Below are 15122 nucleotides of genomic sequence, written 5' to 3'. Positions count from 1 at the left end.
AACATAAACTCCTCACTCTAGGCTTCAAGGCTCTACATCACCTCGCCCCTTCCTACCTCTCCTCCCTTCTCTCTTTCTACTGCCCACCCCGCACGCTCCGCTCCTCCGCCGCCCACCTCCTCACCGTCCCTCGGTCTCGCCTATCCCGCCGTCGACCCCCAGGCCACGTCCTCCCGCGGTCCTGGAACGCCCTCCCTCCTCACCTCTGCCAAACTGATTCTCTTCCCCTCTTCAAAACCCTACTTAAAACTCACCTCCTCCAAGAGGCCTTCCCAGACTGAGCTCCTCTTCTCCCTCTACTCCCTCTACCACCCCCCCTTCACCTCTCCGCAGCTTAACCTTCTTTTCCCCCCATTTCCCTTTGCTCCTCCCCCTCTCCCTTCCCATCCCCTCAGCACTGTACTCGTCCGCTCAACTGTATATATTTTCATTACCCTATTTATTTTGTTAATGAAATGTACATCGCCTCGATTCTATTTAGTTGCCATTGTTTTTACAAGATGTTCTTCCCCTCGACTCTATTTATCGCCATTGTTCTCGTCTGTCCGTCTCCCCCGATTAGACCGTAAGCCTGTCAAACGGCAGGGACTGTCTCTATCTGTTGCCGACTTGTTCATTCCAAGCACTTAGTACAGTGCTCTGCACATAATAAGCGCTCAATAAATACTATTGAATGAATGAATGAAGTGACTTGCCCAAGGTGACACAGCTGACAAGCGGCAGAGCTGGGATTAGCACCCATGACCTCTGACTCCCAAGCCTGGGCTCTTTCCACTGAACCACGATGCTTCTCTATGCCAGTGTCAGCTCAGAGTGAACTCATGGGGGCTAGATCAGCTTGGGATTCTCCAGTTCAAATTCAATCATCGTCATCTTGGATCAATCAGTGATGTTTATTGAGTGCTTAACTATGCACAGAGCACTGCACTGAGCACTTGGTACTTAGTACAATATAGTGGAGTTGGCAGATGCGTTCCCTGCCCACAGAGAACTTACAGTCTAGAGGGGGAGACAGACTTTATTATAAATAAATAATGGATAATAAGTAATTTAAAGATATAAACACTGATTTTTATTGAGTGCTTAGTGGGTGCTGGGCACCATACTTGGTGCCTTCTTGTCTGGCTGACAACTCCCTGTCCTGTCCCTGCAAGGTCCCCCGTCACCATCATCCTCACCATCAATGGTATTTATTGAGTGGTTACTGTGTACAGAGCACAACATCAAGTTCTTGAAGAGTACAGTACAACAGAGTTGGTAAACACATTCCCTACCCACAACGAGCTTAAAGTCCAGAGGGGGAAACAGACATTAATGTAAATAATTTATAATATACAATTTACAGATCAGTTCGTAAATGCTATGGGGTTGAAGATGAGGTGAATATGAACATTTTTGCCTTGGTGGGTGGGAAATGATTTTTATCCCCTCAGTAGGAGAGCAGCACATGACTTTGGTTTCTCCTTAGGAATTGTCATTGACAGTAAATGTCCTTAGGTCGAAGATCCAAGTGCCTAGACAACACAGGAAGGACAGGGAGCTGGAGAAAAGAGGGCATACCCGGGGAAGGCTTCAGTTAATAAGCCTTTGAAGGTGGGGAGAGTGGTGATCTGGTGTAAATTGAAGGGGAAAGAGTTCTAGGTTAGAGGGAGGACGTGGGCAAGGGGTCAGCGGTGAGACAGATAAGCTCGAGGCACAATCAATAAGCTGGTGCTAGAGGAACAGAGTGGGCAGTCTGGGCTGCAGCAGTAAAGCAGTGAGGTGAGGTAAGAGGGGCCATGCTTATTGAATGTTTTAAAGCCAGTGGTAAGGAGTTTCTGCCTGATGTGGAGGTGGATGGGCAACCACTGGAGATTCTGAGCAGTGGGATGACATGGCCTGAACATTTTTGTAGAAAAGTAATCTGAGCAGCAGATTGAAGTATGGACTGGAGTGGGAAGAGACAGGAGGCAGGGAGGTCAGCAAGGAGACAAATGCAGTAGTCAAGGCAGAATAGGAGAAGTGCTCGGATCAGCATGGTTACAGTTTGGATGGAGAGGGAAGGGCGGATTTCAGCAATGTTGTGAAGGTTGAACTGACAGGGTTTGATGACAGACTGAATATGGGGATTGACTGAGAGAGATGAGAAGCAGCATGGCTCAGTGGAAAGAGCACAGGCCTGAGAGTCAGAGGACCTGGGTTCTAATCCCAGTTCTATCACTTACCTGCTGTATGACCTTGGGCAAATTGCTTAACTTCCCTGTGCCTCAGTTCCCACATCTGAAAAATGGGGATTCATTACCTGTTCTTACTCCTACTTAATTAAGACTGTGAGCTTCATGTGTAATCTTTACCTATCCCAGCTCTTAGTTCAGTGTTTGACACATAGCACCAAATAAAAACTATTATTATTATTATTACTTGAGTCAAGGAAACACCAAGGTTATGGGCTTGTGAGATAGGGAGGATTGTGGTATTGTCTACGGTGATGGGAAAGATGGAGGAGGACCAGGTTTCAGTGGGAAGATAAGGATTTCTATTTTGGACATGTTTAGTTTGCGGTGCCAGTGGGACATCCAAGTAGAGATGTTCTGGAGGCAGGAGGAAATACAAGACTGCAGAGAAGAAGAGAAGTCAGTGCTCCAGCAGATCCGCATCAAAAGAAGGGCTGTCCGTAGCCCCTCAGGCCCACCTGCTTCCTGCCAAGACTCCTAACCTCAGCCCTTGAACCCGCACTCTGCGCTTGGTGCTCTGCCCAACAAATCTGTTGCCAATTTGTACATTCCAAGCACTTAGTACAGTGCTCTGCACATAGTAAGTGCTCAATAAATACTATTGAATGAATGAATGAAAGGAAAGCACTTCTCCATTCCCCACCGTGTGGGGATGCTCGCTTGGGCCTCTCAGGCACCTGAGGTTTCAGCCTCACTGCCCACAAGGACACTGAGGCAGAAAACTGGGTTAGAGACTGAGATGGTCAGCCAGAGGGAGGAAGAAAATACCCACCTTAACCCCGGATTTGATCCCATGCCGACTCTTTAAAGAAAGAAACATAAGGTGAAACCTCTTTGGGTTTCTGTTTGCTGTCTCTGGAGAGTACCTCACCCTCTCCGAACCAGTGACAATTGTGGTGTTAACACTGGACCCTGACTGGGCAACAGGGGATCTGGGACCCAGAGCCCAAGGTCTGATCCCATGGGCCAGCCTGGCATCAGCCTTATCTCCATAGAGGATAAGAAACGATGTGACTAGGGATGACCAGACACTGGTGGTGGGGAGAAAGGGGGCCCTTACAAAACTTTTGCTCTTACTCAAGAGCGGTACCACCTCTGATCAGTTTGAGTGATTTGGCACTCTTTACAACTGGAACCTTCGCCGTCTTGATCACACTGGAAGGATTAGAGCTGGGTCAGAGGCTCAACACCAGCCCCCCTGCCCCAGGCGCTGACCCCCCGGAACAACCACGAACTTGCCTCTCGCCGCTGGTAGTAAGGGTGGACCAGCTCTCTCTGGGAAGACTTTGCCCTCTCTTACCCATATAATCTTTGTGATATGGAAGGCAAACAACTCAACAGAAACCCCCAACCCCTATCCCCACCGCCCTCTCCAGGGACGGAGATAGAGAATTCAAACTAAAATGTTTTCTCGCTAGGACAGCCTGCAAACATCTAGGAGTGCTGACTGAAAAGTTGACCGAACAAGTGGCCCTGGCGATCAGAGGTTAGAGGTTTGGTCCTCACCTTCAGACTGGCATTTGCTGCCCTCTCCCCAGGGAGGTTTCGCTGTCAGTGACAATTCCTAGGGAGAAACCAAAGTCGCATTCTGCTCTCATACTGTGGGGAGAAAAATCACTTCCCACGAACCAGGGCAAAAATGACTTTACTATTAAGAGTTGCTGATCTTCCCTGGGCTTTTGGCCCCACCCTCCCTTCTTCCTCCTTGTCCCATTCCATTCCTCACCATCCCCCAGACCTTATCTTAGTGGGGGATGGTCCCAGAGGTCTCCTCCAGGATATCCCCGGGGCATTGTTCACTGCGGGGAAAATAGGAGGCCAGATGTGCATTTGCAAGCCTTTTGCATAGTCTGGGCCCTCCGTCTGTCCTTCCGTCCAACCATCCAGGACAGCCTCGCAGCTCTGCAGCCCCGTCTGTCCCTTAGACTTGACTTTTCTGGAGGGCAGGAGGGCGGGGATGGGAGCCCCAACCCACTTTTGTCTCTTTCCTGCCCCCATCCTAAAACTGCCATAGATGAGGACAGGGCAATTGGCTAGTCTACTAGATCTGCCTCCTCCCTGGTTCCCTGCCTCCAGCCTCTCCCCTTTCCAGTCCATTCTTCTCTCTGCAGCCAGATCATTTTCTTAAAATATCATTCTGTGCACATCATTTCAAAAACATCCAGTGGTTGCCCTTTCCTCTGTGCATCAGTAAGAAACTCCTCCCCATCACCTATCCTTCCTCCTCTCCCTCTCCACCCCAGCTTGCACTTTTCATTTCCCCCAAGCCAACCTAATCAGTGTGCCTCATTCTCATCACTCTTGCTCACTCCCTTCTTCCCCCTGGAGCTCTGCCCTCCCTTCAAATTGGCCAGACCACAGTGGTCCTCATTTTGTAAGGCTTTCTGAAATCCCTCCTTCTCCAAGAGTTTTCCTGATTAATCACCTCACCAAGTCACATCCTCTTAAAACGTTGGGGGTGGTGGAGGGAGGAGGAAATATGAGCAAATCAGGTTGGACACAGTCTCTGACCCAAATTCATTCATTCATTCATTCATTCATTCATTCAATAGTATTTATTGAGCGCTCACAATGTGCAGAGCACTGTACTAAGTGCTTGGAATGTACAATTCGGCAACAGATAGAGACAATCCCTGCCCAGTGGTGGGCACACAGTCTAAACGGGGGAGACAGACAATGAAGAAAAACAGAACAAAACAAAACAAGACAACATCATCATGGAGCTCACAGTCAACCCCCATTTTATAGATGAGGTAGCTGAGGCCCAGAGAAGTGAAATGATTTGCCCCAGGTCAGAGAGCAGACAAGGGGCAGAGCAAGGATTAGAACCCAGGTGCTTCTGACTCCCGGCCCGTGCTCTACCTTGCTGGCTCTGCCACTTGTCAGCTGTGTGACTTTGGGCAAGTCACTTGACTTCTCTGGGCCTCAGTTACTTCATCTGTCAAATAGGGATTAATAATAATAATGGTGGTCTTTGTTAAGCATTTACTATGTGCAAAGCACTGTTCTAAGCGCTGTGAGAATACAGGGTGATCAGACTGTCCCACATGGGGCTCACAGTTTAAATCCCCATTTTTACAGATGAGGTAACTGAGGCACAGAGAAGTTAAGTGACTTGCCCAAAGTCACACAGCTGGCAAGCGGCAGAGTCGGGATTAGAACCCATGACCTCTGACTCCCAAGCCCAGGCTCTTTCCTTTGAGCCACGCTACTTCTCTGCTTCACAGATTAAGACTGTGAGCCCCATGTGGGATGACCTGATTACCTTGTAGCCCCCCCAGCGCTTAGAACAGTGCTTGGCACATAGTAAGCGCTAACAGATGCCATCATCAAGTCCCCTTCCCTAACTCTGTCCGTGAGTCAAGCCGCGAGACACGAGAGTGACTGGGAGCTCATTATGGACAGGGAATGTGTTTGTTCGTTGTAGCCTACTCTCCCAAGCGTTTAGCGCAGTGCCCTGTACGCAGCAAGTGCTCAATGAATAGGATCGAAGGAATGACCGACCCCTTCCGCGGTCGGACGCGGGCCAAGCCCGGCTCCCACTGGGCTGGCAAGAGGGCGGGGGGCCGGGGCCGGGGCGGAGGGGACCCCGGGAGTGGGCGGGGGGCTGGGGACGGGGCACATCCCCGGGGCCCCTCCGGCCCGAGGCCTGGGCTCCTCTCTTGCTGACGGTCCCACTGCGGACAGGTGGCAGAGGAAGGATTAGAACCCAGACCCTCGGACTCTTTCGGCTAGGCCACGTGGCTCGGGGGCGGGGCAGGGGAAGGGTCCGGTCCTGCGGGGGCGGGGAAAGGGGAGGGCCCGGCCCTGCGGGGGCAGGGCTCGGGGAGGGCGGGACGGAGCTGTGTGCGAGGCGCAGCCGGTGCGCTCAGTTTGCCAGTGACCCTGCGGTGAGTGGGCAGCGGCCCCTTCCCCTTCCCGCCGACCGTGTCCGTCCCCCCGCTGACCGTGCCCGTCTCTCCCCTTCCTCTCCCTCCCAGGGCGGCGGTCGCTGTTTCATCCCGCAGGAGCCCCGAGGCCCAGGTAAGCGGACCCCAGGCGCCGGGTCGGAGGTCAGGGGTCAGGGGTCAAGGGGGGGTCCCCGCTGTGGAGCGGGGCGGCCGGGTGCTGCCTCCGTTTCCTGGGATCCGGTCGGGCAAGTGCTCAATGAATAGGAGGCTCGGAGGTTGCACTTCGGAGGGCCCTGGCTTTTGGAGAGGAGTGACACTGTGGGAAGATCCTGGCTTTTGGGGTGACCCTCCGGGCCTGTCCTGGTATTGGAGGGGGGTGTTACACTGTCGGGGGTCCTGGCTTTGGGAATCATTCAGTGGTGGATCCACACCGTGGGCAGGTCCTCGTTTGGGGGGCGGGGAGGTCACACCCTGGACCGGTCCTGGCTTCTGGGGACATACTGAAGGTGGGTCCTGTCTTTGGGGTCCCACTGGGCACCAGTCGTGGCTTTGGGGGTCCCTCTTTGGGCAGATTCCTGGCCTGGGGTGGAACGGGCAGGCTGTAGGTAGATCTGGTTTTGGCGGCAACAGTGGACCAGTCCTGGCTTTGGGAGTCACTGTAGGAGGGTCCTGGCTTTCGTGGAGGGGGTTCACGCTACAGGCAGGTCCTGGCTTTTGGGACTCGCACTGCAGGCGAGTACAGATTTTTTTTTTGGGGGGGGGGGGGGCGTTACACTGTGCCTGGATCCTGGCTTTGGGGTCACTCAGCCGGCGGGTCCTAGCTTTGGGAGTCACACCGGGGACCGGTCTTGGCTGTCTAAAACGGGGACTCTGCCTCTGCGACTTGGAGTCATTTCCAGGAAGTTAGCCTGGGAGCCTGCTTTTGTTGTCTCCAGCAACCAGGAAATAAAAAGGAGCCTGATGGGGGAGAACAGTCACTCCCCGACGGTGTCCTCCTCCTCCTCGGCTGAAGGGCCCCTGATTTGGAGAGATGCTTACCCCATCCCACTCCCCTGAAGCCACATCTCCCCAGAGAGCCTCGTTTTGTTTCAGGAATATCGCCATTTGTTATCTCAGAGGAGTCATGGAGGCATCGCCACACTGATCAAATACCGATAAATTTGGGAAATTGAGTGTTTTTCCCTCCCTTACGTCTTCCCAGGTTCACGAATGCAAATCAGGGCTGCAGGGTGGTGCGACGGCCCGGCCAGCCCTTTGGGAGTGTCCACTGACAACCCAAAAGATTGATCTTCTGCCTGCCACCTCCCCAGAAACCCAGCTTCCCGTCAGCCCAGTTGAGCTGTAGGCATTCGTGCCTAGCGGGATGGCTTTCTTAAAGAACATACACCTTCCCGATTCGCAATTGCCATGCTCAGTCATTGTAGTTGTTTTGTTTTTATATAAAGACATTTCAATACAGTGATAATCCTTCTCCCTCAAGGCTTAGAAATGAATTTGATTTCCTTTTTTTAAAAGAGCGATTTACATCTTAGGAGACTTTATGTACCAAAATAATAAAGTCTCTGATGACTCATTTTCAGTCTCTTCACTGGCTCTCGTTCTATCTCCACCCCCTACTTGTTGGGTGTTGTTCAAAGCTCAGTTTCAGTCAATCAGTGGTATTTACTGAGTGCTCACCAGGTGCACAGCACTGTGCTAAGTTCTGGGTCATCTTCTCTTCCCTTTGATGAGCTCACCTATTCCCTCAGCATCCCCAACCTTCTCTACAAAGAAAGACTCCCTCTTTCAATCAGCTCTTCAGCCCCAACTCCTCTCCTTCTTGGCCACCTCACGTTTCCTCCTGCCCCAGCCATCAGTACTATAATGATGGTCCGCCGTCACCTCCAGCTCACTGTGTCTAAAACTGAACTCCTTGCTTTCCCCACAAATCCTCTCCTCTGTCTAACTTATCACAGTTGACACCACGACCATCCTCACCACCTCGCAAAATGGCAATTTTGCTATTATCCTTGACGCCTTCCTCTCTTTCAACTCAAACACTGTCTGCTGCCTAATCCTGTTGATTTTTCCTTTTTGGTTTGTATTTGTTAAGCCCTTACTATGTGCCAGGCACAGTACAAAACGGTGGGGTAGATCAGCTAATCAAGTTGGACACAGGCCATGCCCCACATTGGGTTCACAGTCTTAATGCCCATTTTCCAGGTGAGGTAACTGCGGCACAGACAAGTGAAGTGACTTGCTCTAGGTCATACAGCAGACAGGTGGCAGAGCCAGGATCAGACCCAAGTCCTCCTGACTCCATGCTCTATCCATTCGGCCATGCTGCTTTTCCTCAACGATATTTCTGAGATCTGCCGTTCTTCGCTTTCCAAGCTGCCATCATGCTGGTCCAGGCACTTGTCAGTTCCCAGATGGAACGCCTGTATCGGTCTCTGCGCTGACCTTCCTGCCTCCAGCCTCTCCCCTCCACGGCCCAGACTTCACTCAGTGGCCTGGACCATTTTTCTATATGTGGTTCGGCCCAAATCTCCCCACTCCTCGAGACCCTCTGATAGTTGCCCGGTCCTCTCTGCATAAAACAGAAGAAACTCCTGCCTCTTGGTTTTAAACATTCAGTTAGCTTTCTTCTCCCTTTCGATTACTAGATCTCTTTTCCCCAGCTCACTGTGACTCCTTCTTGACTCTCCTACTTCTCTTTCCCTCTTCAAAACCCTACTTAAAACTCACCTCCTCCAAGAGGCGTTCCCAGACTGAGCTCCTCTTCTCCCTCTACTCCTTCTGCCATCCCCCTTTACCTCTCCGCAGCTAAACCCTCATTTTCCCCTTTTCCCTCTGCTCCTCCACCTCTCCCTTCCCATCCCCTCAGCACTGTACTCGTCCGCTCAACTGTATATATTTTCGTTACCCTATTTATTTTGTTAATGAATTGTACATCGCCTCAATTCTATTTAGTTGCCATTGTTTTTACGAGATGTTCTTCCCCTTGACTCTGTTTATTGCCATTGTTCTCGTCTGTCCGTCTCCCCCGATTAGACTGTAAGCCCGTCAAACGGCAGGGACTGTCTCTATCTGTTGCCGACTTGTTCATCCCAAGCGCTTAGTACAGTGCTCTGCACATAGTAAGCGCTCAATAAATACTATTGAATGAATGAATGAATGAATGACCTCTTGCTCTCGGCCTTTCTGCTGCCAGAAACTCCCTCCCCTTTCAAATCTGTCAGATCACAACTCTCCCCAGCTTTAACACCCAACTAAATTGCCAGCTCCTTGAGGGCAAAAATTGTATCTATTAGTTCTACTGTCCTCTCCCCTGGCTCAGTCAAGTGCTCTGCACACAGAAGATGGTAAATTTCCAGACAGCAGGAATTGTGTCTATTAGGTCTATTGACTTAGCCCTAGAGGATACAGCATGGGCCTGGGAGTCAGAAGGACCTGGGTTCTAATCCCAGATCCTCCCCTTGTCTGCTGTGTGACCTGTGGGAAGTCACTTCACTACTCTATGCCTCAGTTACCTCACCTGCAAAATGGGAATAAAGATTCTGAACCCTATGAGGGACAGGGACTGTGTCCAACCCAATTTGCTTGTATCCACCACAGTGCTCAGTACAGTGCCCGGCACATAGTAAGCCATGATTATTATTGTTACCCCACACGCTCAGTCCAGTGCTTTGCCCACAGCAGGTGTTTAGTAAGTACTCCTGATGGATTGCTGAGAGCCCGGGAGTGGGGAGCGGGCCCCCAGCCAGAGCCCCAGGGCCAGACATGTAAACAAGTTCCCACAACAGCCCGGCCAACGCCAACCGCACATCTGCTACCTCGCACCTGTTGGGATAATACCTTCCTGCCCCGGGCTAAAAACGGAACGGCCACAGACGCGATCTGGGCAGAGCCGAGCTGTCTGCGCCGGGGCCGGGCCTGGACGGGCCTGGTGCGGACCGGCTCTCCCTCTCCTCGGTCTGTTGGCCGCGGGGCGGGGTGGCCGGTTGGGGCCCGGACAAAGGGACTCTATCCCAGGACGGCGCTGCGGGATGGTTCCTTCACCGAGGCAGACACGCGGGCGGGACCGGGAGGCTGCCGACGGTCAGCCCCATGTGTGGCTCCGAGGAGCAGCTCCGTGTGGCTGCCGGCCCCGGGCCAGAGGGAGGCCGGTCCCTTGCACCTGCTTAGCTCCATCATGTCCGTGAAAGCCCTCCGGCCGGCCGCGAGCGAGGGCCTGGCTGACACTCTGGCCAGCTGAGAGCCGCGTCTCCCTCCACAGTCACACCCGGCCACCCCCAGGAGTGCTTGCTGGCCGGCGGGCTGGCCGGCGGTCTCGGCCCCCCAGCTCCAGACAGTGACTGGAGGTGGTTCTTGAGAGGACTGATTTGGCGGGGTGGAGGGGAGGGGAAGAAAAAATTATTTGGGAAGGCCTTCTGGAGGAAGTGGCTTTTCAGAGGGCTTTCGGTCAATAAATCAATCGGTTACTGAGCGCTTACTGTGTGCAGACACCTATACTGAGTGCTTGCGACAGACCTTGGGTTCTGATTCAAGCCCTGCTACTTGGCTGCTCTGGGAACTTGAGCAAAACTCTTAATTCCTTGTGTCTCGGTTACCTCACCTGGGAAATGGGAATAAAATACCTGTTCACCATCCTTCTTCCCCAAGTGAGACATGGACTGTGACTTATTCTTTTATACTGTATTCACCCCAGTGGTTACTACAGTGTTGGGTACACAGTAAGTGCTTCAATACCATGATTATTATTCCAAGTATTTTAGTTGACACTGGTCTAGGCAGTCAATCTTTCTGCATATCCCCCCTCCGCCCCCTGCTCCCTCACGGCCACGGGTGGCTCTGTTGACCGTGCCGCACCTAGTTTAGAAGTGAACGATTCTATTCTAGGACGCAAGCCAGAATAATAATAATCGAAACTGTGACATTTGTTAAGATTTTAGAGTGTGCCAGGCACTGTACTAAGGGCTGGGGCGGATATAAGCAAATTGGGTCAGATCCAGTTCCCGTCCCACATGGGACTCACAGACTTTAATCCCCATTTTACAGATGAGGTCACTGAGGCACAGAGAAGCTAAGTGACTTCCCCATGGTCACACAACGGACAAGTAGCTTTTGACTCCGAGGCCCATGCTCTATCGATTAGGCCACACTGCTCCTCTATGCGAATGGTTGTGGTCCGGGGCGGTCCCGTCTGAGAAGCAGATGGGCTCGCATTGAGCTGACAGAGCTGGCACCTAGATGCCCATGGGCCTCTGGGGGCCGACGTCAAGCAGGCTCCTCTTGATTTTTCTCCGGAGCCTTTCTTCTCTTCCACATGGCTAGGCTCCGGCTTGGGCTGGGTTGATTGGATGTCATTTTATTTGCAGCTGTGGTGGCCGGACGGGACCACTTTAACCCTCACACTGCTGGAGTGTGTACCAGGTAGGATCTGCATCATGCTTGGTGGGAGGGCCCTGACCGACACCATCTCCTCCCCCTGAGCCAGAACCCTAAAGGCCTGGGCTGGACCCCCAGTCGCCCCTGCTTGGCTTGGGAGGCCGCCCGAGAAGGCAAAGGAACGTCTCCATCCGGCGGAGCCAGGGAAAGGGGCCGGCGCAGGGGTTCATGGGCTCCTCGTGGAATTGGGGTTCATAATGAGAAGCTAGGGATGTTCCTGGCCCAGAGTCTTTTGGTTCACCCCCCAAGTGGGGGCTGTGAGGGAGGGGACCCCGTCTCCACAACAGGCCCGTGGCGGGCGCCCATCTGGGAAAATGCTGGTTTTAGAAGCAGCGTGGCTTAATGGAGTCAGAGGTTGTGGGTTCCAGTCCCTGCTCCACCACTGATCAGCTATGTGACTTTGGGCAAATCACTTAACTTCTCTGTGCCTCAGTCATCTCATCTGTAAAATGGGGATTAAGACTGTGAGCCCCATGTGGGACAACCTGATTAACTTGGATCTACCTCAGTGCTTAGAACAGTGCTTGGCACTTAGTAAGCGCTTAACAAATATCATTATTATGATTATTTGATCTCTCCCAGAGGAGATATGCCTCCAGCAAGACCACCGCCCCGGCACCCAGGTCCGGTACCATCCCAAAACGGGGCCCGGCCCACAGGACCCCACGAGCCGGGGACTCCGGATGGCGCCGAGCACATACGATTAGCCATCAGGTAACACCTTCCCCTTCCCACTCGCCACTCCCCCCTTTCCCGCCTCACCTGTTCCAGACTTTGGCCCTAGGTGACCAGTCAGTTCAGGTTGAAGTGGTGTCTGGCCAACCTCTGCCCGCTCCTGGCTCTGGCCCGCAGGCTGCAAGAACTTCAGTCTCTGAAGCCGTGGCCGAGAGCTCGGCAGGAAACAGGACACTATCTTCCCAATATCTTCCCAAGTCTGAGGCCCAGAGAGGAAGTTCAGGACCACCAGAGGTGGGGCCGTTCTCAGCCTCCTCCCCAGCGCCAATTAGTTGAGATACTGGTGCAGTTATCCACAGATTTTTGGGCTTTTTGCTCTGGACTGAGCCATTTTATTCATTTACTCTCCAAACAAAAACACAGCATGCTCTTCCAGGATGTCAAAAACAAAACAAAACCTCATTTGGGTGATTCGTTGCAAGAACTCTGAAACGTGATCTATGACTAAGTCCTTCCCTCTTGTCTCTGGGAGTCTCTGATCAATCGATGGATGGACGGATGGGGTCCTCACCGACATTCAAGGGAATGTTCTCAGTTGTCCTGGCCCCATCCCGAGCTGGTCCGACCGTGTTTGCTGGATCGGGGACCACAGACGGTTGCCTGGAGGGGGCTCCCAGTAGTCCGTGTAAATGAATCTATCTCACTCGGGGACGGAGGGACAGCTATGAAGTGTGGGTCTGGCCTGCTGGGCTGAGAGCCTGTTCCAGGGCTTGACCTGTTGTCCCCAAGACATGCATGTGACCCCTTCTGACAGCACCGCCGCTCTCATTGGCCACCAGCTGGCGATCATCGGAGACGAGTTCAACAGGACTGGCCCTGGGAAGATCCAGAGCCCACTGGCCAGTTTGGATTGGGCCCCTCGGAGAAGGTAAAGCCAACTTCCTCTTCAGGGTCCTCCCGGGGCCAGCCCCTCAAGGCCTCACTACTTTGCTCCTCCTGCCCGGCCAAGGTCCTCTTCGGGGTCCTCCCGGGCCTCATTCCTCTGCTCCTCCTGCCAGGCCAGCCGGGGAGGAGGCTGCAGTTCCAGCTCACTGAAACCCAAAGCAGTGGACAATGTGTGGGAGTCAGTGGAGTAGTGGAAAGGGTGGACTTGGGTTCAAATACCAGCTCTGCCCTTTGCCTGTGGTGTGACCTTGGGCTAGTCGCTTCAGTGCTTGGAGAAGCAGCGTGGCTCAGTGGAAAGAGCACGGGCTTTGGAGTCAGGGCTCGAATCCCAGCTCTGCCACTTGTTGGCTGTGTGACTGTGGGCAAATCACTTAACTTCTCTGTGCCTCAGTTCCCTCATCTGTAAAATGGGGATGAAAACTGTGAGCCCCACGTGGGACAACCTGATTCCCCTGTGTTTACCCCAGCGCTTAGAACAGTGCTCGGCACATAGTAAGCGCTTAACAAATACCAACATTATTATTATTATTATTCAGTGTGCCTCGGTCTCATCTACAAAATGGGGCTTGAGTATCTGTTCTCCCTTCCTCTTAGACTGTGAACCCCATGAAAGACAGGGACTGGGTCTGACCTGATTATTTGGTATCTCCCCAAGCATCCTGTAAGTGCTTGACAAATACCACGATAATAATTATTAACTATCCTTATTAACGAGGCCATGCTGCATACGCACTGAGCCGGGGGAACGGGGAGGGGGCGGGAACTTCGGGCAGAGATCTGCTTGTAGCCGCGAGGCCTTCAGGGGCTGTGTCGGGGCGGGATTTGTGAAATGACCATGTCTTACCCTCTCGCTTCTCTTCTGTTCCGACATCCAGTCTCGCCTGGCCTGGGGAGCCAAGCATCTTCAGAAGAGTGGCCAAGCGAGCGGCCGATCCCGGAGAGGGGGATCGGGAGCCCGTGGTGAATGGAAGCTGGGTGAGTTTCCTGCTTCGCCCTTTGGGGACTGTGGGGTGAGGGACATGGTGTGGTCAGGGCAGGCGCTGGTGACCAGCCTGATCCAGTGCGGACCACCTCCCCCCTGCCCGACCCCACCCTTCTCCCCGCCAGCTTCCGGCTCTGCTCCTGGGTTCTGGGTGGTGGAAGACGTCGGCTGCCATCCTGTTGCTCTCCCTGCTGGGGCTGGCAGTCCAGCGGGGGTTGCTCATGTGACGCTGGCCGTCGGAAAGGAGGGGGTCGCTGCTGGACTCCGACCCCTGGAACCTTGTCGTCATCGTCCTCTCGGTGTAACTTCCCTGGGGGCGATGTGGCCCTTTTCTATTTAAGTTGTGAGCTAGTGCTGGGTCACTGCTGATGTTTCTTACCTGATGGGAGGGTGGTGGGAGGGGCTGGTGTTTCACAGATTGTTTAGAAACTGACATGGCCCCTGCTGGGGAGCTTCCTGACATGCTGGCGTGGGGCCGGGCCGGACCAGACCCGTACAGGAATGGGGCTCAAGCCGGGGAGAGCCTGTGCCGGACAGAGGCTTTCTCCACCGCCTTGGGGGAAGGAATGCGGGTCACCCTTCTTTGGGCTGAGGCGGGGGGGTGGGGGGGACACGGAAGGGCGTGCGGCTGAATAAAATCTTGGCTTTGGAGACTCCGTTGGCCCCTTCTCCTTCATTCTAGGCTCAGTCCCATCTCGGGCACCCGGGGTGGACAGGGAATAAAATCTTGGCTTTGGAGACTCCGTTGGCCCCTTCTCCTTTGTTTTAGGCTCAGTCCCATCTCGGGCACCTGGGGGGGGGGAGGGGGGCATGGGGTGGAGAGGGACGCCACTGGGGAACTGGGACCGGTCGGCTGGCACCAAGCTGGGTGGGAAACTGAGCCTGAGCGTGCCAAAGCCTCGGTTCACCCCAGACTGGGAGCCTGAATTACTGGACTTAAGCAAAGGTTTGCCCCCGCTTTCAAGGGAAGGAAAGCCAGAGCCAAAC

Source organism: Ornithorhynchus anatinus, chromosome 14 (genome assembly GCF_004115215.2).
Source record: "Ornithorhynchus anatinus isolate Pmale09 chromosome 14, mOrnAna1.pri.v4, whole genome shotgun sequence".
Lineage (NCBI taxonomy): Eukaryota > Metazoa > Chordata > Mammalia > Monotremata > Ornithorhynchidae > Ornithorhynchus > Ornithorhynchus anatinus.
Note: the sequence above shows the minus strand (reverse complement) of the source record.